Raw genomic sequence first — 27,945 nt, 5'->3', positions numbered from 1 at the left:
CCAACACAGTCTCCCCTTTGCGAATTATTACATTACCCGTCCCCAACCACACCCATATTTCACACACTCCATCCATCCCTTCTCTGGTTGATGGCCCATGGCATGGTCAAGGGAACACATTGCATACACTACATATCTCTGGTACCTGTATGGTTGTGAGGACTACCCTAGCATTTTTCACCTTCCACATGCTGTACATCATGCACATAGGTATACGCAAATACTTATCTTTCATGACATAGTAGGTAGACCCGGGTAATACCCGTTCATGTTTGACCCATCCTGACAAGGATGCCTTGGACCACAAATGGGCAGATTTTGGGTGAATGCTCTGACCATTAGTAGGGTTGCCACCTTTTCATATGGCCAGGATGGGATATATTCAGGACACACATCAGATTTTACAGGCCAACACATACCCACAGTCAGTACAATGGACAGTACTTTTGTTTTATGCCTAAATGTAAGCTTATTGTTGTAGCAGTTTAGCTGCTTCTTCTATTTCGTTTACTTGCTCATTCTATTTCTTGTAACATGTAGGTATGTTACATATGGAAATAACTATTGTATGTGACTATTACATGAGATGTGGGACATAATTATGTCATACGGTCGCAGGATATTTTACATTTATAATGGTTTTGGTATGGACACAACTGCCCAGAGGGGGACTATCCCTCACAATGTGGGACAGGTGGTAACCCTGACCATTGGGCTAGACTTAGCTATTGGCAGCGCGCTAACATGATGCGTTTCACTTCCACTTGGTATAACTATCAACACTGCATTAGAATACGGGCACGGGGTCTTAAATGTCATTTGTTCAAGGGATGAGGACTCAATATTCAGCTACGTGCATTTGTGTTTGCTTCTTATTTTTGTATTCACTAGGCTGTCTTGCATGCTTTGCATACGTTTCAGTATCCATGGACACTGACAGGTGTGATTACTATTGGAGGCAGGCTGTAATATAAAGCATTTTAGGTTGCATGTAAACAGCTGACATGTCCACGTGTCCGTGCGGCGCTTCGACACGCCCCATGCACTCGTGCATGTTTCCTATGCACGTGGATGTGGCGGCAGCGCACCTTCAGTAATATGCATATGGTGCTACTGTGCCATCTCTATGCCGCACGGTCGGCGCAAGCTTAACGCCATCCTTGCGCCGAGCTTCATGTATCCCGGGGTATTTCTTAGACAATCAAAACCAATTAATTAACTCTTCCCATATTACTATGATAATGACTACCTTTAGAAGTTTTATTTACAAGAATCCTGATTATAAAGCAGGTTTTTTTACTATTTCCCATCGCATACACTCAAAACAACATATGTACATTTAACGTATCTACAATGATTGCACTTAAAGAGAGCAATCTGATATATTGGTTTCAGCTAATGGATAGAGAAAAGTTGCAAACTGTAGAATGTATAATGACAAAATTTAATTTAAATAAAGAAATGTGGTTAGACATTCAAAACTGTAGATACTAATTAGAAAAGAAAATTAACAATGCAATTATCATTAAAAAATACTATTCCTAAGTTCATTGATTTTTTTAAATTATTTTGATGCATCAAAACATACTAGAGAAAGGACTTCTCTCCAGAATATATAAAGGGATTAAAAATAATACAAAATATTACAATAAAAGTTATTGTGATTATTTTAAATTCATAAACAGTTACTATCCAAGTGAAGAAGATAAAAAAATTCCATGTTATCATCTTCAAATCAAACCACTTCCTTTCACTTCTATGGAGTATTTTAACAATTGCAAGAAAAGTAATCACCAAAAACTGGAAAGAAGAATTGACTCTAACTTTGAATGAATTTCTAAGTATTGCAAATGACGTCTGTCATTTAGAACTTCTCACAGTCAAGATGAGGGCAACCAGAACTGTTACTTCTTACAACATCTGGATGAAATTTAAAGAACTGCTAAACAGTCTTCAATATGTTCACAATAACTATTTCATCAAAATTCAGAGTTTTTGATATACAATAGACACCTCTGTAAATAGTTGTTTTTGTTGTGTTTTGATATTTTTTAGCTGTTTGTTTAATTATCTAATCTCTTTATATAATCTAAATGTTATATGTTCTTATCTAATTGTTATTTTTTTAATAAATTATTTGAGGAAAAAAAAAGAAAATGCATGTTAACCCAAATTCTGTTATTCTAGCAACTTTCTAAATTTAAAAGAACAACATTTAAAATCTGTTCCAATTTTTGGCCCTTTGTCCCTCCATTATTTCAGGCTTTGTCCAGATTTCTCTCACCAAGAGGTTGACAGGTATATACATTATATTATTTCTCAGGGTGCTGTGCTGCAAAATTCACTTTGTAAACATAATGCACAGACTGCCACATTGTTCCTTATGAAACTGACAACATTTTTAAAGGAGCTTTGGAAATTGCCTTCTTCATCTAATGTCTGCCAGACAGCACATGCATCCTGTGAGAGGTATAACAAGATAATATTTTATCTCCCTCACACTGATTTCAAGGAGTGTCTACTGGTCCCGTCATGTGTATTTAAAGCAATGGTTGTCAGGTATTACTTTGATGAAGAGTTGTACTCAAGAACTGGCACCTCCATGATGTGGGAACAGTGTCAGTATCATTTGGTCGACCTGTTGTGCAGATTCCCAGATGAACTCCAAGTATGGAAAGCAGAAATTAGGCAGGAATGGACCAAATTGTACAGTAAGAGTTTTCTTTTTCGATTTTATACCATTGTATTTTCTCTGTTACCCTGTTATAGATTTGAAACTGTCGACGACACTGGAGAGTAACTATCTAGCTCATCCAGTGATTGGCTGACTGACTGATGGATTGTTTGAATCATTTATTGCATTTGTTACCGGGATAGTCTGACCAGGCAAATAGATGCTCCTTTTCAGTGGAGGCTGAGGAGAAAAGCTCCACAGTTACAAGTTAGAAAGATAACATACAGGTATTTAAAACAATGTTACCTAAATATATTAACATACAAATAATTTAGTAAAATATATATAGTAGCTAAAATTACTTACAAGATTGACATTTTACAATATGCAGTATGTTTTCCAAGAAATATTATGAGTTGTGTTAGTTACAGCTGACAAGGAGAGTTAGGTAGAAGCTGATAAGGAGGAGGAGGATAGAGTAGAGAAAGGGACATAAATGAGTTTGACTAAAAAAGTTTGAGTTGTAGGAAGTTATAAGTGGAGTTAGGGTACAGACTTAGGAGTGGAGCATGAGCATAGCCATATATGAGATAGTTATTGCTTTAGCTGATATTTGAATGATTTTGCATGTTTAGTTTTTCTAAGAGCATGGGGTAAAGAGGATAAAATTCTTGTGGTATAGGAGGAGAGCAGTGTGTCTCCAGTGAAGTTCTTGGACTTGCTTACAGTTAATAACAGATGGCCGATAGACCATAGTGTTCTGGTGGGGTTATACTGCTGGAGCATGTTGATTAGTTTTGGACACTTTTCAGGGAGATATAGGAGTTTATGGGTAGTCACTAATTGTGAGCAAGTTATGGAGTGTTGTAGCTAGAGCCGCTGAAGTTGTATTAGAGGTTAACTTCAAAACTTGCCCTTGTGAAGCCGCAGCCTAGTGCCCCTCCATTATGCCTCTCTTACTCCCTTACCTCTCATCTAAGTACTCCATTATTTTGGATTCATATTAAAGATACTAAATAAAGCTGCGGTGGTGCAGCAGTAGCATTGTTGCCTCACAGCAAGAGGTTCTCCCATTCGATTCTCGGCTGTAGTGCCTTATGTGTGGAGTCTGCATGTCCTCCACGTGGTCGAGTGGCATTTGGAAGACATGCGTGAATGGGCGTGCTTCGTTGAAGGTTGGGCATCATACTGGCACCTCGGCACTGTAAGAATCTACTGCCAATCATTAGCGGACCGGAGTCTCGCTGTGGCGACCCCTAACTGGGAAAAGCCGAAAGATGAACAACATTAAAGATACTCAATCAATACTGTTGGTCAAAATTCTTCTTGTATATATGTAAATATATGTGTTTCACTATAAAAAAAGATGTGCTTGCATTGCTATTCTATTTGCATGCATTGCTATTCTATTTTTTTAACTTTCTTGTGTAACAGACTTCTGTTGCATTTTTGATTCTAAAGTTTGTATTAATGTAATTTGTTCATGTGTTGGAGCTTTTTTCCTCGGGTCTCCACTGAAAATGGGCGTCAAGCCCAGCTGGACAAACCCAGTTAACAAATGTCAATAAATGAATAAATAAATAAATAAATAAATAGAGGTATACAGTGGTGAGTTCAGTAGCTGTGGTTTGATGTATATTTGGCTATTTTGTTGTAGCACTGGTCTAGCGAGGAGAGTGAGGTGGAATGCAAGTTGATGTGTATTGGGGTAGCATAAAGAAGGGTAGGGAGAAGGAAAGAAGATGCTATGGTTGTTCTAGATTTGTCTGTTAAATATTTGATCTTGTAGAGAGTCCCTAGATTTTGGTGGTTTCTCTTTATTGCCTGTTTTATGTGGTTGCCAATTCCATACTTTCATCTATGATGACTCCTAATAGTCTGGTGTTGGTTATTAATTTTATTGCACTGTTATTGGAGGAGATGATGACAGATTGCTGTTTGTGAGGAGGTGGCTGCTTTGAGGTAAATATGATCTGTTTTGATTTTTGGGATTTTATAGCAATTTTGAGTCTGTTAGCAGTGCCTCAACAGAGGTAAGAGATATTGCAGTTTTTCTAGATTATTTGCAGAACACATTAGTGTAGAGTGATCTGTGTACTCTATGATGGATGCTTGTTAAGTTTGAGGTGTGCAGATCATTGTTGAAGATATTGAATGGCAAAGGACCTAAAATTGATCTTTGGAGGACTCCAAATGTTACAGAGAGGAAGGTATAGATGCCGTTTTCTCACTTGACTGCTGCATCCTGTTTGAGAGGTAGCTATGGAACCAGGATAATGATGATGAGATGAGGCCTAATAAAGATAGTTTAAGTTACAGTTTCTGATGGAATATGATGTCAAATGCCTTGGACAGATCAAGAATATTGCTGAGACTATGATGTCAAATGCCTTGGACAGATCAAGAATATTGCTGAGACTGAGTGGCCATTATTTATACTCTAGTTGACTGTAGTGATAAAGTTTAGAAGTGCAGTTCTAGTGCTGTGTTGCAGGTGAAAGCCATGATGGGTTGGGGTGAGTAGCTGTGGTCTACAATAAAGTTGACGACTTGTCTATGAATGCACTTTTCTAGTGTCTTTGACAAAGGGGATAAGATGGCTATAGGCTTGTATTTAGAAATGTCACTGGATTTTCCTCCTTTGTGCAGCTGTAAGATATTAGTTTTTTTCCAAGGTGTAGGAATATAGCCTTCCTTAATTAACCTATTTATTAGGACTAAGACTGAGTAGGATAGCCTTCTGCTTGTAGTTTAATATATTCAGCTGGTATTTTATCTGGGCCTAGGGTTATTGGTCTGAGTTTAAGGAGTAGCTTCTTGATCATAGCAGTAGGTACTAGTTGGAAGGTAAAGATCTTTTGGCTACTTTGTGGTTTTATGAAGGAGTGAGGGTAGGAATGAGTAACTGTTTCCATAAAATAAGTGTTGAATTGGTTAACAATACTACTTGTTTGGCTAGTTAAAGATGGGGTGAGTTGTAATGACTGATCTGGATTTAGGGGATGATTTATGGCTGATAGGAAAGCTTTAGGGTTACTTTGGTTATCACTTTGTAGTCTAGTATGGTAGTTTTTTGTTTCAGTTCTAATCTTATTTTTGGTAGTATTTCTTACCTCTAAACAGTGCTCCTCTGCCAAATAAACAATCCTTTTCCAAAAGAACTGAGTCAGATATTTTCTTTTCTTTTGATGCTTGAGCTATACTGGATAACTGTTTTCTCCTATACCAGAGGACCACAGCAACAACCACAAGCAGACCCGAGAACCAGGACTTGCCAAGATATAAGCTCAACAGTCAAACTACCCCTAGGAAGCTGGAAGAACTAAAAACTCAAACCAGCAGCAAAGAACAACTTAGAGATCAAGACATCTCCACCTAACCACAGGCGAGTCGACCCTATTTCCCAATGAGGTGGTAAAATGGTAGCTTTTGTACATGCAGTCACTGTCAAGGCACATAGCAGATGAAAACTGATCAGATAAAACAGAAAGCATATCAAGCAGTCAAACAATTTTACAATACAACTCCACTAACATTCAGCATGTATCAATTGTTTGTAAAATATAGAGTTGAAAATAGGAAAAACTCACACTGATAAGCAGCTATATACCATCTATTAACTAAGAAAACACTAAGCACTCCACCAGCTACTTATACTGTGCTCCATTAACATGAGCAAGAGTTGCTAAAACCTAATGCCACTCTATGCAGTCTATGTTGCTGTAAAAAAATAAATAAATAAGAAAAAGAAGATGTATGAACCAGCTTGTTAAGTCAGACTAAAGACGAACCAAATCCTTGTGAGCAATCAACTATTACCGATTCATTGTCAGCAAGGAATTCCTAGCACAACGTTGAAATTGTGGTCCAGTACGTGACTGAGTTCAAAGTCGCACTGAGTATCAAGGGTAATTTAGCACTGTTTATATAAAATATTCAGAAGGATAACTACTTACTACTTACAGTGGGGACTGTGGGGGCAGAACACAGCAGTCACTCCAGAATAGTGTTTTAAAACTGGTGGTTGCTGATACAGTAAAAGGAAGGCAGGACGTTATAGACAAACTACTTCCTCTACCTGAATCACTGTGGTAGAAGGGCTGAAATAAAACAATCAGTGTAAGCAGCACTTGCACCATATTTCTTTTAGTTAAGGTACAGCTATTTTCAGATAAGTAAGCTGGGGGGGTACATGCATTTCTGGGACTACCGAACTAGAGACCTAGTAAACTACAGTATTGTATTGCTGCTTGGAAGGTTTACTATTTTAAGTAAAGAACATTTTCTAGAACCATTTTTTTTCCTGAACAAGAAACATCTTTGTTAAATTATCACATATTACATAGGCAGTCATACATTTATATAAATGAAAACAAACAATATTGACATAATTTTAGTTGCAAACATCATACATCACTTATAATCTATCCAGTCATTGTCAGTCAAACATTACATAGCTCATTCAGATCCTGCCATCTTTTAAACCTCATTCCTTCTCTGCATGTATTGTTCCCATAATTCCCATCTTTTCTATGTAGTTTTCTCCAACCCTTTATGAAAGATTCCATTTCCAGTTGTTTTATCTCTGTTAACTGTTTTCACTACAATGGAAACTCTGCCTGGATCCTCTGCTCCAACAGAAATTATCAGAGAGGAACCCACCCACTTTAATTTTTGCCTCCAATCCCTCATATATCCTCCTGATCAACTTTATAATTTTATCAGGGAGTGCAAATGTTTCCATTGCCCTGCTCGTAACCCCCCAGCTTACTCTGTCAAATGTTTTCCTACATCAAGACCCAACAACAACAGGGATATTTTCTTACATTCTGCTTCCCTCTGGATCATCACTGTACTTTTAATGTCAAATGTTTGCCACCCCTCCACAAAACCACATTTATCCATTATAAACATAACACTTTATAATCATGGTTTAGAATTGAAATGGGCCTATATGAAGCTGGATCTGGCTGGATTTTACCCTGTTTAAGTATTACAGACACCACAGCTTTCTTACAACATGTTGGTGCTTCTTCTCCTCTTGAAATACTGTTAAACAAAACCATCCAGATCTTTATCAGGTTTTTCCCTCTTAGATTTTTTTTAATTTTTATTATTATCAGTTTGAGTTCAGATTTGATTTTGCATCAGTGTGCGTCAGTGTGCCAGTGCTGACTGCAGGGCTGTCAGTGTTTACATCACACATGTTAAAAAGCTCAGTAGCACTATAAACGGCACATACTGCTCTACTGGGTTGGCCAATATTGAAGTCAGTTTTTTCTTTGAGTGAACAGTGGCAAGCACTCATTCACAGTTTGAGTCAGCTTAGTTGCTTGGCTGGTATATCTGAAAGACAGGAATGTTGGCTATAGCAAGCAATACTTGCAGTCAGGTCTGAGGTGATAGAACAAAGCAATCAGTTGGGATCAGTGTTTTAAAAATCAGAATGAAACTCAAAATTAGGTCTTCTTCTGCTTGGATTATCCATATCAGATGGAGGTGGTGGCTATAGCACTGTATATAAATTATCTGCTGCATTCTCTATGAGTTTCTGCAGGGCCTTCCTCTAGGGCAGGGGTCACGCTCCACCATGTTTATGATGACTGCACAATAGCAGATGTTTCTCCATGTATACCTACCCAAAAAACAATGGACATGTACATTGCTCGCTGGCTGTCACATTGCCAATGGGAAATACATAAGCAATTGTATCAGTTGTACCAGGATCTCATCTTATAGGTATCATAGTTCTCTGATGCACCTTTTCTATCTCACTATGAGCATATCAGGATGCAAATTGTGTTGCCTTCTTCAGTAGGCAAGAGAGACTTGTGGCCTGCATGGAGAGCATCATAGAGTTATCTGCAAATTCATTTAACTATGCAACCCCTTCCATCATACCCCAGTGGTGGGTGTTTCCCATAGCACTTGTAATCCTGATTCATCACATGGAGTTGAATCCCTGTAATGTACATGTTGAGACAGGAGATAACATGTCAGATCTGTGCACCCTACCTTATCACCAGACATGCATTCTCCCTTCTTCCTGTGTCATACCCACCCTTTGTTTATCTCTGTAAATTCCATGTCTTCCCATTACATTGTGTGCTCTTCCATTCATGTTTGTCTGTACTGATCTACATTTGTATATCTGGCCCTACACACTTTTCCATCTTCTTTACTACCCTCTTTTCTCCTCTCACCCTTCTCTCTTCTTCCCTTCTCTCCCAATGCTGTCTAAACCACACCCTGCAGCCTCCTGAATGCTGACCTTTTGACCTTTCGTGTGCTGTTCTGCTTGTGCTTCTCCTTTCCTTCCCTTTTATAAATCCAGTAAGTGTCCACATAGATGCGCATCATAGTAGTGCAGCTATAAATAATGTACTGTGACTTTGCTTTATCCATCAGTTGAATGCCATCTTGTCGAGGAACATGGTAACATAAACAGCCTAGATGCTACCAGCACTGCTTTATATTGTGATACACTGGTCTACATTTACATTTCTTGCACATACAAGATCAAGCTATGTAGTACGCAGCCACGTTATGGTTTCTCACTTCCACTTATCTAAATATATTTCACTGTTCAGCTTGGGCTACTTGCACAATTACACTACACAGCTAGGTTTGCTTACATATTTATGACATGGCTAATCTACAGGCCCTTAAGCAAAATTAGTTGACCATAAGCAAGGTGTGTTTTTGTTTAATATTCATTTTCTCCCTGTATCATGGATTAATGCCACTTAATGGAATAGGCTTGCACAGAAGTGCAGGTGTCTTTGTGAATCCTAACCAGTCTCCAAACTGATGTGACCATAGGGATTTTTGTAAAAGATTCACTAGACCACAGACCCAATATGGCACATTTCTTGGCTGGGAACACCATACTTTTGTATCCAGAAGTAGTAATTAAAAAACATTGAGTGACTGTAAAAAATAAATATTCCATCCTGTGATGCTTATGTGACAATGCTTTGAATGTAACATTAGTTGAACAAGCTTTCACCATGCACAGTGAGCAAGCATTGAATCTGGAGTGTCACAGGCACTGCATACTTTAGGTCATGAGGCAGAGTATCCATTAGTCAGACATGAGAAGAAAGGATGACAATAGATGTGACACCCAAAGTCCTTGTAAAAATGAGAATCGGGAGATTGATGATGATGATGATGAAAATGATGATGACATTTGTGAGGTGATTGAACTGCAATCTGAAAAAAATAGCCTATGACTGTAGCACAATCTTTGGAATAATTGACAAAGGATGAATGAGGAAACAAACATGGTTTACGGGTAGATCTTCAAAGACTGAAACTAGATAGATCATGGACTGCAATTGGATTTTGCCCAAAACCTGAAACCAATCTGAATGATGAAGGGCACACTGGTTCTAGAGACCAAGAAGTGCTATGAGCTATTGTGGTAGTAAGCAAATCAATTAACACATAATGAGAAAGTGTTCATCTTCACTGACAGTTAATCAATATACAGGGATTTAGCATCATGGCTATCATACCGGTATGAAATGAAGATGCATAGAAGACCCTTGTGCGGAGGATCTAACAACAGATCTGAGACAAAGCATAAAGCTTTACCATTGCTGTTGGATCTAGGGATGTACATCTCCCCTACCAACATTAATAACTATTGAGAGCAGCTAGAATTAAATTATAGAACATTTCATGGTGGGAAGCACACATAATCAATGAAGACATCTGGGATGAGAAATCACTATGAAGTGGGAGAGAGAGGGGGGGAGCATAGAGAGATACAACAAAGTTAAAAAGTCAGGCAATGACTGTTACATGAGACATGCAGAAGACTACATCAATCATCAGCCATTATCAATGGAACAAAATCATCAGTATGGCTTCATCATGACAGTAAAAAAATCAAAAGGCTGTACCAGAAAGACTAGAAAACTCATGCTTAATGTCTGACATTCCTCGTAAAATAGAATGTGGTCAATGATTTCCTTTCTGAGTCTCATAAATAGAGGACTAAGCTAAACCTAATGCAGTAGAATAGGTTACCCTTATAACACCAGAACTCTTCACAGATGGTCAAAAGTGTCAATGCAAGCAGTAGACCCACCAAACAACAGGATGCAAGGTGAACAGAGATCTCTGTTACAGCTTATATATTATTTATTTATTGGTATTTGATTACTGTGAAAATCTGATTGGATAGGAGCCCATTTTCAGCAGTGTCCCAGGAAGAAAAGCTCCAAAGTATTACAAAACATTTTAAGAACAATAATTTTACAATCTTTAAAAATATTGCAAAAAAAAAACAGCTACAGGTTAAATAATTCCACCAAATTAGGCATGCTGTAGGGTTCACTTTGCACAAAGCCTGCATGGAGTTTACCTGTTTGCACAGTTAGCAGCAGCAATGATTACATATTCATGCCATGCACCACATTTAAATGTAAACTAGCATGGTTTCATGGCCAGCAACAGTGTTGATGGCCAGGAAACCATGTAAAGCAACACAAATAGCAAACTTGTTTGCAGTAGAGCAAACTAGGTTAACAAGATTGTGCAGAATGCCACAATGATTACCAGGGTTTATCATATAGTAATGTATACGGTCCAAACACAGTACAGGACAGTGTATACAGTCAGGGTATTGTGAAATCCCATTCCAGGCTTTCTGTACAAAAGTTGTGTAGATGACTGCCACTTAAATTAAACAGTCAGGGGAAGTGTTTAGTATTAAATAGGGACACACAGATGAATTGTAGGAATGTACATAGGGAAAGAGGACATATGAATTATTGTAATATACAGCAGATGAGGGCATGTAAATGGAAGACATTTGTAGCAAGAACGCTAATCACAACATGGTACAGTATGGACTGCACAGTGAAAATGTACATTATTTGATTGTCAGACAAGGTGACATAACAACGGAGAAGATGTCTTTATGAGATAATGAAGAATGGAGAGGACATCTATCAGAGATGTTATATAAAACTGGAGTTGGGTGCATGTTGTGAAGTTGTGCAAACTGATTTGCCTAAATATGACTGTAATGTCAACAAAGGTCTCCAACAACTGGGACATAGTTACAGGGTCATGGACAAGAGTAAAAAAAGCACACACAATCATGACTAATATCAGAATAATATCACCATTAATCCCATCTGAGTGATAATAGATGGTTCTGCATGAGCACACTTGTACATGACATGTCAGCACTCTATGAGGGTAATCACACACACTGTCCTGACACTGTAACATCTGCTGGAGGTGTTAGGAGGATACTGCTATATCTGTATGTGGCATTATGATCAGGCTAGTTGACTGGTGTGTATGGCATATATAAATAAATATATATATATATATATATGTGTGTGTGTGTGTGTGTGTGTGTGTGTGTGTGTGTGTGTGTGTGTGTGTGTGTGTGTGTGTGTGCATGTGTGTGTGTGTGTGTGTGTGTGTGTGTGTGTGTGTGTGTGTGTGTGTGTGTGTGTGTGTGTGTGTGCATGATGTGTGTGTGTGTGTGGCACAATCCAAACTGTCAGGAATGTAACCCATGCCATCAATGTTGTCAAACAGCTATGTATGTACTGTGTTTATCACTGAACCAGGGATCATATCACACATGCATCTGATGTAAAACCTTGATGGGTGTTCCACACCATCAGACAGTAATGTTTATGCAACAACAACAAAAAATACCTAGGTATGGCCAATAAGATGTGTGCCAGCTTACTGTTGTAAAGATGGTACACTCCAGTTATAAATCACTGGAAGATGTGTAGGGAAGTACATGACAAATGGTACATTGTACACAGTTATTGGTGTGATGAAGACTGTGAACTTTGGAGACATTATGACCTTTGATGTGGATGTCCTGCACATACTCAGTATTTGTGTTACATATAAGGGAGTAGTCATCCCTGTGGTCACATGCTGGTGGATGTTCCACATACCATCTACCCCAGGGCACAGGTCACATACCAATAGGTCTGCTTATATGGTGTGATGTCTACATTGTCCTTGGGTTGTGCATTTGTTTTCATAATGTATCAAATCCCCCCATGTTTTTGTTTCATTTCATGTGCTGTAATGGCTGTGGAAGCTATCTTTGGTGTGGTGATACTGTCTGTATTATGCTAATACCATAGTTGGAGTCAATGATTGCTCAGAATCTGTAGTCCTCCAGACAGCTGTTTGGGCACAGTATGTGTATGTCATTCTTGATGTCTGTAACTTAAATAATGGACATAAAAGGGCCTAGCAGACAATCATGATGTACAGACCTGATCACTGGACCTGATATACAGGTTACTTCACACATTTCAACATATTTAGATGCCACGTATGTGATCCAGTGGCCTGCCTCCTTGGTGATGTAGGTGTTTATGGCCTCATCTAACAGTGTTCAGTGAATACCTCAGTGTGGATGTGTGTCAAATGCATTGGTCTGGTCAGTTTCCACAGGGTGATAGTGTTGTAAACATGCATGCCCTTAATGACCTCTTTGAGGACATCTAACCAATGTAACAGACATGGATGTAGCATTAACAACACACACGTGTGCTGCACACAGCTGGGATATTAATAGTGTCCATTTAGAAAAGGTCCATAATGACATGTTGGTCTACCTCTCAGATGAGGAGAGTCAGGATGTGTCCTACATGCATGCATCAGGTGTTGTCCCCTCAACTCAGATGGATGCATGTTGATGTGCACCCTTCTACAGGAACATAGTCCATGTGGAGGGTGTGTTGATATAGGTACCCAAGCATCAGTAGGTGTATGTTCTGAGTCACACTATAGGTGATCTGTGATGTTGTCACAGCCCATTGATTCTGTGTGATAGGCTTGGATAAAGGTAAGACAGTGCATATCTTGATCTAGCCTAGGGTTTGGACATAAGCCTCCACTCCAGGTATCATTAAAAAACTCTCCAAGCTGGGGATTAACCCTTATGTCAGTAGATGGTTAACCAATTGGCTCACTGACAGAACACATACTATGAAAGCTGCTAATTCAACCTCTACCAGTAGAGCTGTCATCATTGACATACTCCAAGAATCTGTGCTTGGCCCTTTACTGGTTGAAATCTATTATTTATCGACAGTTCAGGCTAAAGTATACAGCCGTTGGCTTACCAAGTTTGGTAATTCCTCCATATTACATGTAATCATTGAGTTGACCAATGATGATGACATACTACAGGAGGGGCTAACAGAGATAAATGATTGGTGCCAAGTCACTCTGTCCACAAATATATGGAAAGATCTCTCATAATTTTGGCCTTCTGCAAAGTGAAATTCTCACACTAATTATAGCACTGATAACACCCTCCCCCATGCTGAACCCCAGTGGGTAGTGCAACACCTGGAAACACACATAGATAGTAATCTGAACTTCAACCACCAAGTGTCCACAGTGATATGGAAAGGCTATTTAATGCACCTCATAAGTCAGGCCATCATATCTAGATCTGAGGATGATATGACAATATCCAAACCTCATCAGAACACTAATAGAGTATAATGCTCCTTTTTGCATGTACTTTACCAGACATATGCAACAGATGGATAGACCACAAGGGTTTCTTACCAAGAAAATACAGGGCCTACAAGCCATGCCATGAGATATGTGGATAGACTGATGCTCTGTCACTGTAATCTGTATTGTATAGGATGAGGTGACTTGTGCCTGGCCTACAGGCCAGTCTCTGACCCTGCCCTGATGGGAGTACTACAGATCCACAAATCAACAATAGCTGATGACATCAGCAGAGTCTGGTGAGAGGAAGATGGTAATAGCAGTGTCCCACATGCTGGTGCAAAATGCTCTTTTTAATGTCAAGCAAGTGCACAGACATGCACATACCAGTTGACTCCAGTGAGAACAGAACCTCTACATATCTAAGGATACTGACTAGAGAACTCTGTATTTAAGGCAAGCACCACAGCTCAAGTCTGATTTGGAAAGTGTCCGACAACAGTTTATAGGTGATGACATCAGCAGTGTCTGGTGAGGAGAAAATGGTAATAGCCGTGTCCCACATGCTGGTGTAAAATGCTCTCTGTAATGTCAAGCAAGTGCACAAACAAACACATACACACAAACACACACACACACAAACACACACACACACACACACACACACACACACACACACACACACACACACACACACACACACACACACACACACACACACACACACCAGTTGAATGCAGTGAGATCACAACCCCTATCTAAGTTCACAGACTAGAGAATTCAGTACTTCACACAACTGCCGTGGTACATGTCTGACTTCTACAAGGCAGCAGGACAACTTATAGTGGATGACATTAGCACTGGATGTTGGAGAGAAGATGTCAAGAAGCCTGCATTAAATGGATGTGTAAGCATATGTAAGTGTCAAAATATTGGCAATCCATGCGATTGGAGTGGTAACTGTAAAATACACAGTAATGCTTCTCTGACTAGATAGACACACACACACATACTCCTCCCAATATACTGAAGTGAGAACAGAACACCTATCTATCTAAGCACACAGACTAGAGAACTCAGTACTTCATGCAAGTGCCACAGCCCAAGTCTGACTTTTACAAGGCTACAGGACAACTTATGGTGGATGACATTAGCAGTGGATGTGGGAGAGAAGATGTTGGGTGGCTTGCATGAAATGGATGTGTAGGCATGTTCAACTGTCAAGATATTTCAAGTTCTGCATGATACCAGAGTGATGAGTGTGCAATGTGTAGTATTTCATGATTGTATTTCCAATGTGCAAATATGCTTAAAGAGACAACTTTACAAACTGTATGCAAACAGGTGTCCACATTACTGCAAGTATTGGAAAATCTGAAAGTGCATTATCATTCTAATGATGTGCATGGTATATAACTCAACATTTATTATTATTTTTTGTAGTGTAGTTGATATATTTTGAACAAGTACTAAGAGACCAAGGTTGCGGTGCTTATGGGGAGGTAACAGATGGCTGCATTGTAAATATGTGATATTTTCTTAGATAGGGTCTTCATTTTTTCTGTTTCTACATGTAGTTTCATGAAGCAGTAAAGCTCAGTAATACAGGACCCGGAAGCAAGGTTGAAAGTGAACAGTTAGCCTCTTTGAAATACAAAGGCTACTCAATCTTTTTTTAAGAACTTTTATTGTAAAAATAGAACAACAAATAATCACCAAGCGCTTTCACTCGGATAAATCCGAGCTTTATCAAGGAAGTAGTGAGTCTGTGATTTACATCATTAAATACTTTCCATTAGATCACATGACTCCTTGGATAATTGTCTTATATTTACCTTTTGTAAGAAGGAATATTTAAAAAACAAATATTTTAAAACTTTTATATAAAAATACTGTTTCTTTCAAATCTATAACTATATATCGTCCTTACATAAAGTAACTTTTACAAAAGACCTGCCCCATAAAATTTTTTAAAAATATTGTCATGAATTTAGAAACTAACTGTCACACCAATTGTAACAAATGAAAAACATACTGTGTATGAATAAATTTTATATATAAAAATTCGACAGTAAATGTTCTATAAAACAAGTAGTGTTAATGTCAAAAATAAAAAATAATAGATAATAATAATAATACAATAAACACCCCTTCCTACAGCATAATATAATTACCCAAAACATCCTGTTTAATAAGCCTATTGCTTGGATGAACCAAAAACTATTCACTAAAAAATGTCTAAAAAGTCCATAGTTTACTCAATGGGAATACCATAGACAATCTACCTTCCTAAAGGCGAGCATGCCTCAGTTTTAAAACACTACTAATGTTGAGACTGTCATTCAAGCCGGGAAACCTGGTGCAATCCAGTTTGAGTTGCCAGAATAATTCCCTGTATTCCAACCTGGTTTCCCAGCTACCCCCACGAGTGTCCGGTGTAATCTGTTCTAAAATTACAAATTTTATAATCATATCTTTGCAAACCAAAGAATGCTTGTAGAAGGCATCGCTCTCCTTACAATTAATAATATCATTAAAGTGCTCATATACCCTTCTCCTAAAAACTCTCTCGGTCTTGCCCACATAAAAACTGTGACAAGCCATACAACACCCAAGGTATACTACCCCTTTCATCCCACAGTTAAAATATCTCATAGAAGTATATCTAAACTTCCTAGAGGAGAGGTATAAGGAACTTTGGTTTAACATAGCATGACATTGCCTACAGTTCCCACATGCATAGGTACCGAATTTCCTCTTAACCATATCTAATTTATCCCCTTGCTTAACTTCTAAGAGTTCCTTTTGGTTTTTTTTTGTTTTGTTTTTTTATGTAAACAACAAATAGATAGTAAATAAAAGAAATACATGCTATTGTCCACTTTGCATAGTGCACTGCCGACATGGTTTGCATGATAGTTGGCAAAGCATATGCGCATGTGAGATAAACATTTCTAATGCTTTCCCTGTTTGCGTGTAGTTATACACTGCTCAAACATAAGGCTCATTGCTAAAATTATGACAGTATTGAGTGGATGAAACACACTTGCTGCTTAGCTGACTCTGGGGCAGCAGGTGTAAATGCATTGACACATTTATTTTGAGCCCAGATGATATAGGATTTGAATCCAGGTGTATATAATACTTTTAAATAAGTAGTGATAATGCAAAGAAATCATACTTTATACTACCTTCACTGTGTGCTACTGTGTGTTGACATAGCACAGAGTGCTTAAGCAACATTACAAGGAGGTAACCACACCAAGAAAGAGCCATTTGCTTGGCATTGGTGCCTGATGCCAATCTCCACTCAAACACAGAGACCAAAATGTGAAGGGGTGCATTGTTTTTTTTTGGTACTTTTGTGTGTTGTGTGTGATTCTATTGTTTGACCAGATTATAGGTCTTAAAATGGGGTAGATAGGAAAGCACTGAAATGGGGTGGAAGCAGGGAAAAGAACAAAGGGAAAACAATGCAGGAATGTGCAGGAGAGAGGTAGGAAAGAAGTGGAAAGCAACAGTGCAAGGAGGGAGGAAACAAGTTTTGAAATTTGAAGGTTTATCTGACACTTGACATTAGTTTGAGAGGTGTCAGATGTTGTAACTGTTAGGTGATTTAACTTTGCTGACATGCACTGGGAGCATGAATGTCCTGACGTGAGACATGTTTGCTTGGCGTTATACACTGCTAAAATTGATTTGTACAGTGTGGGATCCAAATCTATGCATAACAGACAAACATATTTGTCTATAGCAATAATTTATCATCTTTGCCACTGAAAAAGTCTTCTCAAACATAGTCATGAATCATTCATAAATACAGATGACAAATTAAGGTGTAAACCATGTATGTGCGTGACCTGACAAGGTCCTTGTATATGCATTAATTTGTGTATGTGTCTTATTTAAGAGTGAGGGCCATCCAAGTCCAGATAGCAGCATTATACTTATAAAAACATAGTAGACAGTATACCCTCAGTCATGCATCTAAACCAACAAAATGCAGTAAGGGTGTCCTGTCCCTCATTAATATAATTCATATCATCTCTGCTATTTATAATTATGTATAAAGTGTTATAAGTGATAATATAATGTGAAATGGACAACAGTAAAAATGTCTGGAATTTCCTGTATTAGAACCCAGAGCCATGTGTATGGCAGCCCTACACATACACCTGTCGCCAGAGGAATATTGAAATAACACTTGTATATTTGCCTGTTCATTACTATTAACTAGACTGTCACAACAGTAAAAATATGTTGAATTTCCTGTATTAGAACTCAGGACCATCTGTATTACAGCTCTACACTTACACCTGCTACAACAGAATTGGTTATATATAACAGTTGCATAATTCCCTATTCATTCTTAACTTCTATGTGTTAGTCACCTGTACATATAAAGAGCAAAAAGTTTTAACCCCCTGTGGTTTGTTCATTGTTATGGTGGTGTCTCTACCTTTTGCTTACCTTCTTCAGGACCATTCAACACAGGGAGCCTACAATCATCTGCACATGGTAAGCCAAACATTTTTATGTCAGTACTGATGAGCAGTTCAAAGAATTATTTAGTTTGTGACGTGGGTGTCAGGACTGTTGTGTGTATTGCTGCACAGTTTGTAATAGTGGTATCACTGTTAGTTTGCTAGCCTTTATTGGACTATAGTAGTGTAGGTATTATTTTTTTCCTGTGTTTGTTGCTTATTATCACAGGTGATCCTGAGTGTAGAAGTGTGGGACTCCTACCACCTGATATCAGAGTATCAGGAGACTCTGATGAGGATGGTGGCCAAACAGAGGCACAGTCAGGGGGTGCAGATGTTGAATATGATACCGAGGTTGACATTCAGCCATCCCCTGTAATTTCATTGGACACAGCCAGTAGGGCTATGCCAATCCATTGCAGTGGACCATCAGATATTGGACAGGTGGAGGGTGAGACACTCAATCAGGGCAGTGTGGTTACTGTAGCTTCTATGCCTGTTGGCTCTGGCTGCAGCCAAAGTGTGGATGAGGTGCAAATTAGGAGAGTTGTTAGGGATGCTGCAAAGAGGCCTGCTGTCCATCCTTCACCTGAACCAGGTGAGTCTTCCCATGCCACTCAACATACATTTAGGGCTGTCATGGAGGCACAGGCACATTCCAATAGGTCCTCCAGAGAAATGCTTAGGGTTTGTAGATGTGACACAGGCTAACATGCATGACTGCCACCACTGTGTTGCCGATTCAATGGATTGGATGAAAGAAACATTAGAACAGGTGGTGACTGTGATGCAATGTCTGCAGGGAGGAGGACAGCATCCACATGGGCGAAGGTCAGCCACATCATCTAATGTTAGCTGACATGGCCATGCCCGATCACGGTCCCATAGCAGCACAACTTCCACTGCTCTGTCAGTGATTGAGGTGTCTACACCAAGACATGGCAGGCCATGGGGTTTTGGTTTTATGTGTCCTCATAAGGGCAGTTCATCCAGCAGACATCAGTCACATTCAGATAGCAGCAGCACATCTGACTGTGGGCATGGACATTCCATTGCAGCTCCTGGCAGAGCCAGTTCTCATGGTCGGGTACAACAACGATGAACTGCTACCTCTACCATGCATGGCTCACACCTGTCCAGCACACCAAGATGTATACTCTTGTAGACACTCACACACCAGTTTCACCTGAAAGGCCCATACAGATACACACACAACAGTTACATGGTTCATACATGAAGCATAAAGTTCAATCTGTCTCACTGGCCATTTTTTACTTTATCCAAATATCTGCCTGTTTCTTCTTCTTACTCACATGGACTCACTTACCTTTTGTGTCAGCCTAGGCTTCCTGCCCCCCCCCCCACACACACACACATACACACAACACCCCGTGCACATGATTATAACTGTGTCATATCTTTGTCTTCTATCTTTTGGATTCAGGGATACATAAGCTTTGTTTCAGATGCTCAGAGTGCATAGCTGACTTAGTGCTTAGTATGTCTGTATTTGTGATGTTTTGCTAATTGTATTTTAGACATATTTTGTTCTTAGAAAGTTAGACAGTTGATAGAATCAAAGCAGTTTTTTGTATTAGTATTTTTAAGAATCTTCTGAGGGTTGAGACATCTGAAACTAAAATGTGGCTCATTACTTTCTAACTTCCAGTACAAATGTATGAGGCTAAACTGAGGACATTCAGTAACTATCAGTACTTCTAAGAGGTATGAATGTGTGACTCTTTGATGACTGAGGCCTATTACTTGATAGAGGACACATGTATTCACATACATCCCTGCTGTCACATGTTAAAGTCATTGCTGCACAGATCACCTACCTCTTATGTACATTACCAAGTAACAACATGCAAGGATATGCCATTCATTTTTATTATTACACAATTCTGTTTTAACACTCAAGGTTCAACACCTACCTTGTAAATCCAGCAGTTGCTACAGTTTTAGTTCAGGGCTGGCTCTGCATGATGCCAGGAGTACACAGCCATTACATAGGTAGGTAAAGGTTGTGAGCGCTGCCTGGCATCAATGTTACTATATGTATGTGCATAGGATGAAGGTTTTCACCCCTTAGGTGGTGAGCGAGAGTGCTATGCATTGCCTCTTAGCCAATCCAAGGGCATATTCAGCAAGTCTACGTCTGCCTACACCCACAGCAGTTACTGGTTCTCCCTCTGACTCCTCACCTGCATATGGTTGTGGCGACCTTGCCATTGGTGATGGGATGTGTGCCCCTTCCCCTTGTTGATGCTGCTGAAGCTGCTTTCTCAGGATGATGTTGTGAAGCATGGCACAGACGGTGAAGATTTCAGTACATGTAGATGGATTGTACTGCAGGGCTCTCACAGATGTATCTAGGCACTGGAAATATGACTTCAGTAGACAAGCACATTCTCTATGATATTTTTAGTTTGAGCATGTGACTCATTATCGTGTAGTTTAGCACATGCACGCGAGCACGCGCACGCGCGCGTGTGTGTGTGTGTGTGTGTGTGTGTGTGTGTGTGTGTGTGTGTGTGTGTGTGTGTGTGTGTGTGTGTGTGTGTGTGTGTGTGTGTGTGTGTGTGTGTCTGTGCGAGAATTTCTGATGGGCATCATCAGCCATGGTTCCAGTGCATAACCTGTATCTCCCAGTAAATGACGCTGTGGGATATCACCCCAACTGAACATCTGATACTGTTGGGAGGTGTGCAAGATATGTGAGTTGTGGTAACTGGTTGGGTTGCCAGCACACACATTCAAGATGATTCCCTTAGCATTACACACAGCTTGGCAGTTAATTGAATGGTAGCCCTTTCTATTTATGTATACCCTTCCCTGTTCCCCAGGCAGTGCCTTGATTTCTATGTCTGTACAATCTATAGCACCCAGTACTTCAGGGTAGTGAGCTACAGGGTAGAACTGCTGCATATTTGTGTCTCTGTCCTCAGGAGTACAGAGAAAATATATGTGGTCACTGGCATGTTGGAGCATGGCATTCAGGATGCTGATGCCTGTGACACTCCCAGCATGCCCCCAGTTGGTCTCTAGAAGGTTCCTGTAGCTAAAATTCTAAGTGCTACATACCTATATATCCACTGGTATTGGTTCCTCTTGGTTTGCCCTGGGTCTGAGTTGAGGATGACACAGGTTGCAGAGTTCCTGTAGTGTGTGTCTATCTACCCTGAAGCACTCCACAATTTCCACAATTCCACAATTTCCACCTCATGCAGATTGTGATAAGGTACCCGTTGTCTGAAAACTCTTCTTGGATGTGGTCTATTATCAGCAGCAGCATAGGCTTCAGCTTGTTGCACATACACATGAATTAAAGCAACAGCAGCCCCTAACATTCTTTCTGTGTAGACTCCTTTCCGTGGCTGTATTGAAATACGTTTTGGAATTCACAGAGAAATCTAGCACTTGAGTCTACATGGTTGCTTCATAGCTTGTTGAATAGCTCCTCCATCTTGGATTGGTTGATTAGCATACAGTTCAGCTGCTTATGCTGTAATTAGTATACTATAGTGTTTACTGTGGTTGTACGGCTCTACACACCTTATGCAGCCAAATTAAATACAAAACAGTGAGTTACCATTTGCGCATTGTGGTGCGATGCTTACACAGTGTTAGCAGACAGTGTAGGGTTTATTAAATCTGTCTGCCAATATGGAAACAATGATTAAGAATGGAACCAAGTTATATGACAATTTGATAGTTAAAGAAATGTTAGCCAGTTTATCGAGAAAGTAAAGGTAAGTTACTATAATACAAACAGGAATTGCAATAAGAAGTGAGAGAAAAGCAGGTTTATGGCATATTTAGAGATAAAGCCAGGGAAGAGAAATTGACAGACATAAGGAAGTGAGTGAAGAAGGGAGTGTAAGGAGATGCAAGGTGTGAATAGGTACTTGTTCACATTTAGGGATATAGTTTATCCTGGTGTTGAGCAAGAACAGAGAAAGTTTTTGGCTAGGTAGACTTTCAGAATGGTTTTGAAGGATTGGACGGAGGGTATTGACTTGATGGATACAGATAATGAGTTTCAGGCCTTAGCAACATGGTACAAGTACAGACAACACCCAGCAGGGTTGATAGGTTTGTGGACAGAGAGGAGTTTCTGGTCATTAGATCATAATGACAGACTGGGAACATAGTTGTGTAGAATGTTATTTAGTGCTGGACAAGCAGGTGGATTCTGGATAAATTTATGTATGGTAAGAAGCTGTGTACATGTTAGTTTATGGGGTAGTTCATCTAATCAATTAGTACAAATTAAACAAAAACTTTAATTCTTTATTTATTTGCATGTGTTTACTGGGAAAGTCTGACTGGGCAAAAACCTATTTTCCAGTGGAAGCCTGTTAAGAAAAGTTTCATTTCTAAAGAGAAAATGGCTGCATTGTACTGTGAGATTGCAAGCAGACTTGTACTGGCAAATACTAGGAAAACATGTTTATTACCTTATGCAAAGAAAGGACAATGTCTGCCACCTCAAATTAAAGTTCAAGTCTCACTAGGGTGTACATTTACAATATTACTATTTTGGCATAGGGTGAAAACTGATTAGTTAGAATCGAATGAGCTATTGAAACAGATGGGATATAAAGACAGGTACTGATAGTAAAACTCACTGACTTGGTTATGTCATCATAAATTATTACAAGCTGAACTTTGTCTTCTAATAATAAATGTTTGGGCTCTAAACTTTGGAGTAAAACCTCTATGAATCCTGATAAGAAGTGCATGGTCATTTCTGCTGGACCTAGTGATACGATTGTGTTATGAGCTGACAATACTAAACCACCTCTATATTCCTCTGTTCACGGGTTGTCTATTTGACACTAGGGCCAATATGTTTTTTATCAGGACATACCTTCAAGGATCATATGCCTGCAATGTATCCGTCATCATCTATGGTGATATTCTTAACTCTGAACTCATACTTGATTGAGACTTTGTTTTGGAAAACGGGAACTGGAAGTTGTGTGTTGGTAAGCTCCAAATCAACAATGATCTGAACATTAAGTGAAAAACTAAACTCTTAATGCACCATGATAGAAAGTTACATCATCTCAATGAACTGTAGTGGATTTATTTACTTGCATGCTTACAGAGAAGACAGCTAAGACTGTTAAACATCAACTAAGTGGAGAAGTGATTGGCAAAACTGATACAACAACATTTTGAAGTAAATATGGGATAGCTGGCATTGCTGTTTGTTTGAAAGCCCACACCAGAGGCATTTGTAATATATACATTTTGAAGCTGGTGTAATCATAAAACTGTTGTTCGAGCTATTATTGATTTGTGCATTAGATGATATTGGATCATAATAACACATTGGGAAAATGACATAATATTATAGATAATACTTTGTTGCTTGAATAGCTTAAATTCATTTTACCACTCCGGCAAGAATTTATAACTGAGAGCAAACAAGTTTTGTAATCACTGAATAAGACTCCAATAAATCAAATGCAATTAAATTAAAAGGATTCAGGGCAAAGGAGTTATTGTGAAAATTGTTGATCGTATTACCAATATTACTGTTATCCATTGGTGGGAAATTTTTACTTAGTCCCACAGTGCTGGCAAGCTATATAATTCCTAGTTGCATACTTTACTGATTATATTACTTTTGACTCTTTTTAATGTGTCATTCAATAACATGTGTATTATGAACTTTGAATTACATACAAGAGATTATAGGGGGTCTGTCCTATTATTATACAAGATATGTATTGTGTTTTGCATGAATTGAAGTATGGTGTGTAATGCAACTGGCCAGGCTATGATTTGGTGATTGACATAATGCAAACACATATATGCATATATTTACACTAGTTTAGTCTGTGCTAGAACATACTGTGTGCACATCACCCTACATTTGCCAGCTGAATTACACATGTGTATATCTATTAATAGATGCATTTTCTTTTATGTATAATCAGAATTGATAGATGTAGAAAGGCAGATACTGAGGGTGGCCATAGTGGTGCAGCAGTTAGCATTGCCACCTCACAGCAAGAGGTTCTCCAGTTTGATCCTTGTCTGGTGTGCCTTATGTCGGAGTCTGCATGTCCTCCTTGTGGTCACGTAGGTTTCCTCCAGGTGCTCCGTTTTCCTCCCACATCCCAAAGACATGCTGTAGGTGGATTGGTCACTCCAAATTGGTAATAGGCATGAGTGCGTGTCTGTGTGTGCCTTCTGTGGAAGGTTGGGTGCTGGGCTGGCAAATCAACACCGTAAAACTCCACTGCCAATCATGAGCGGACAGGTGACCTGCTCTGGTGACCCCTAAATGGGAAGAAAGAAGAGGAAGAAAGGCAGATACTGCAGGTTTCACACTGAAAATGCATTATCTCACTTAATCAATATATGAGTAATCAACCTCCAAAAATCTAAAACCATAGACGGCTGTAAGTCAAAACAGCAAGGTTTTTCAGGAGGCAAGCCCCTCTGCACCCCCAACATGGGGACAAGCTCCCACACACATAATACTAACTCTGAAATAATCGAGATGTGTAGAGGAAGAAAGTAAGGCAAACACAACACTCATTTTCCCATTCTTCTCTGAGTCTACCTGCCATGACAGGATGCCATCAATCATTTAAGTTAAGGTATCTCCACTCTCAAAACAATGACTAAAAACACAGTTTGAGTAGAAGAACAGGCAAATCAAGATGAGTAAATGGCTATTTTATTTTAAAATATTTTTGGTAATTTTATGGATACAAAGGGTTGTATAAGGGGTCTATGTGATATAATCGAAGTTCAATTACACAAACCTCCATTTGTCGAACCAAAAAGAGCGAACGTTCACTAAAGCGAATGTTCATATCACTGAATGTTTTAAACAGGGAATGGAAATAGTTGGCCAACATCGGGAAAGTTGCTCTTTTCCCCACTGTAGTGTAATCTCGGAGTTGGTATATATAGGTATTGGTGTGTGTGGAGGGCACAGCCCCCCAAATTGGGGGTAGGGGGGTTAGTCTCCCACTTCGGTATGTTTGACATACTGCTGTGTGTGTGTGTGTGTGTGTGTGTGTGTGTGTGTGTGTGTGTGTGTGTGTGTGTGTGTGTGTGTGTGTGTGTGTGAGTGTGACAGTAACAATGTTGTTCATCTAATTCCATTCCCTGTTTAAGACATTCAATGATGTTACTGTTGCTGAATTGAAAGTTCGCTCTATTCATCTCGATGAACAGAGTTTCATTGAGTTGAACATTCGATTATGTGTCCTAGACCCTTTGTATAAGTATAGGAGAATTAGAGGTAGAGAAAATCATATGTAAAACTTATGTAAAGTGCATGTTTCTTTAAATTTTTCTCCTTTTTAATGTTAATTAATTTATTGCTTTCTTTTAATTGTTTTTAATTTGGGGAGATATTTGTGGCATAAAAGGAAATGTAATTTAAATGATGGCATTCTGATGAAGTCCCCCGAGTGAGACGAAAGCTCTTAATTATTGTTCTTGTGTTTCTGGTGATATTTTGTGAATTAATTAACGCATTTATATTTGCCTGTTCTTCCACTCGAACTGTGGTTTTAATTGTCATTCTGAGAATCAGTCCTGATATTGCAGGTTCAGCTAGAAATATAACAGCTAATATTGTAACCAACTTTTTGTACATTTTAACAATAAGACTTAATAAATATATTGATGTAAGTGAGACAACCAGAAATTATTAACAAATATATTGATGTAAGTGAGAAACAGAAATTCATAACTAGTACTTGAAATCTTGATGACAAACAACTAAGTTAACAAGTTCTTCTAACATTAAGAGATTATTTTTGTAATTATTTCCCATCACTGAGTATAATTTGTAGGTTTCACATTGAAAATTCATTATCTCACTTAATCAACATATGAGTAATCAACCTCCAAAAATCTAAAACCATAGATGGCTGTGAGTCAAAACAGCAAGGTTTTGCAGGAGGCAAGCCCCTCTGCACCCCCAACATGGGGACAAGCTCCCACACACATAATACTAACTCTGAAATCATCGAGATGTATAGAGGAAGAAAGTAAGGCAAACACAACACTCACTTTCCCATTCTTCTCTGAGTCTACCTGCCATGACAGGATGCCATCAATCATTTAAGTTAAGGCATCTCCACTCTCAAAACAATGACTAAAAACACAGTTTGAGTAGAAGAACAGGCAAATCAAGATGAGTAAATGGCTATTTTATTTTAAAATATTTTAAAATATTTTTGGTAATTTTAGGGATACAAAGGGTTGTATAAGGGGTCTGTGTGATATAATCGAAGTTCAACTACGTGAACCTCCATTCATCGAACCAAAAAGAGCAAACGTTCACTTAAGCGAATGTTCATATCACTGAATGTTTTGAACAGGGAATGGAAATAGTTGGCCAACATCGGGAAATTTGCCCTTTTCCCCACTGTAGTGTAATCTCGGAGTTGGTTTATATAGGTAGAGGTGTGTGTGGAGGGCACAGCCTCCCAAATTGGGGGTAGGGGGGTTAGTCTCCCTCTTCGGTATGTTTGACATTCTGCTGTGTGTGTATGTGTGTGTGTGTGTGTGTGTGTGTGTGTGTGTGTGTGTGTGTGTGTGTGTGTGTGTGTGTGAGACGGTAACAATGTTGGTCATCTAATTCCATTCCCTGTTTAAGACATTCAATGATGTTACTGTTGCTGAATTGAAAGTTCGCTCTATTCATCTCGATGAACAGAGTTTCATTGAATTGAACATTCGATTATGTGTCCTAGACCCTTTGTATAAGTATAGGAGAATTAGAGGTAGAGAAAATCATATGTAAAACTTATGTAAAGTGCATGTTTCTTTAAATTTTTCTCCTTTTTAATGTTAATTAATCTATTGCTTTGTTTTAATTGTTTTTAATTTGGGGAGATATTTGTGGCATAAAAGGAAATGTAATTTAAACTATGGCATTCTGATGAAGTTCCCCCGAGTGAGACGAAAGCTCTTAATTATTGTTCTTGTGTTTCTGGTGATATTTTGTGAATTAATTAACTCATTTAGATTTGCCTGTTCTTCCACTCGAACTGTGGTTTTAGTTGTCATTCTGAGAATCAGTCCTGATATTGCAGGTTCAGCTAGAAATATAACAGCTAATATTGTAACCAACTTTTTGTACATTTTAACAATAAGACTTAATAAATATATTGATGTAAGTGAGACAACCAGAAATTATTAACAAGTACTTGAAATCTTGATGACAAACAACTAAGTTAACAAGTTCTTCTAACATTAAGAGATTATTTTTGTAATTATTTCCCATCACTGAGTATAATTCACAGAATTATTTTTAAACTTAGGAAGGTA

Source organism: Protopterus annectens, chromosome 7.part0, assembly GCF_019279795.1.
Source record: "Protopterus annectens isolate FY-2018-M chromosome 7.part0, PAN1.0, whole genome shotgun sequence".
Lineage (NCBI taxonomy): Eukaryota > Metazoa > Chordata > Ceratodontiformes > Protopteridae > Protopterus > Protopterus annectens.
The sequence above is the reverse complement of the archived record's forward strand: the minus strand, read 5'-3'. Positions refer to the sequence as shown.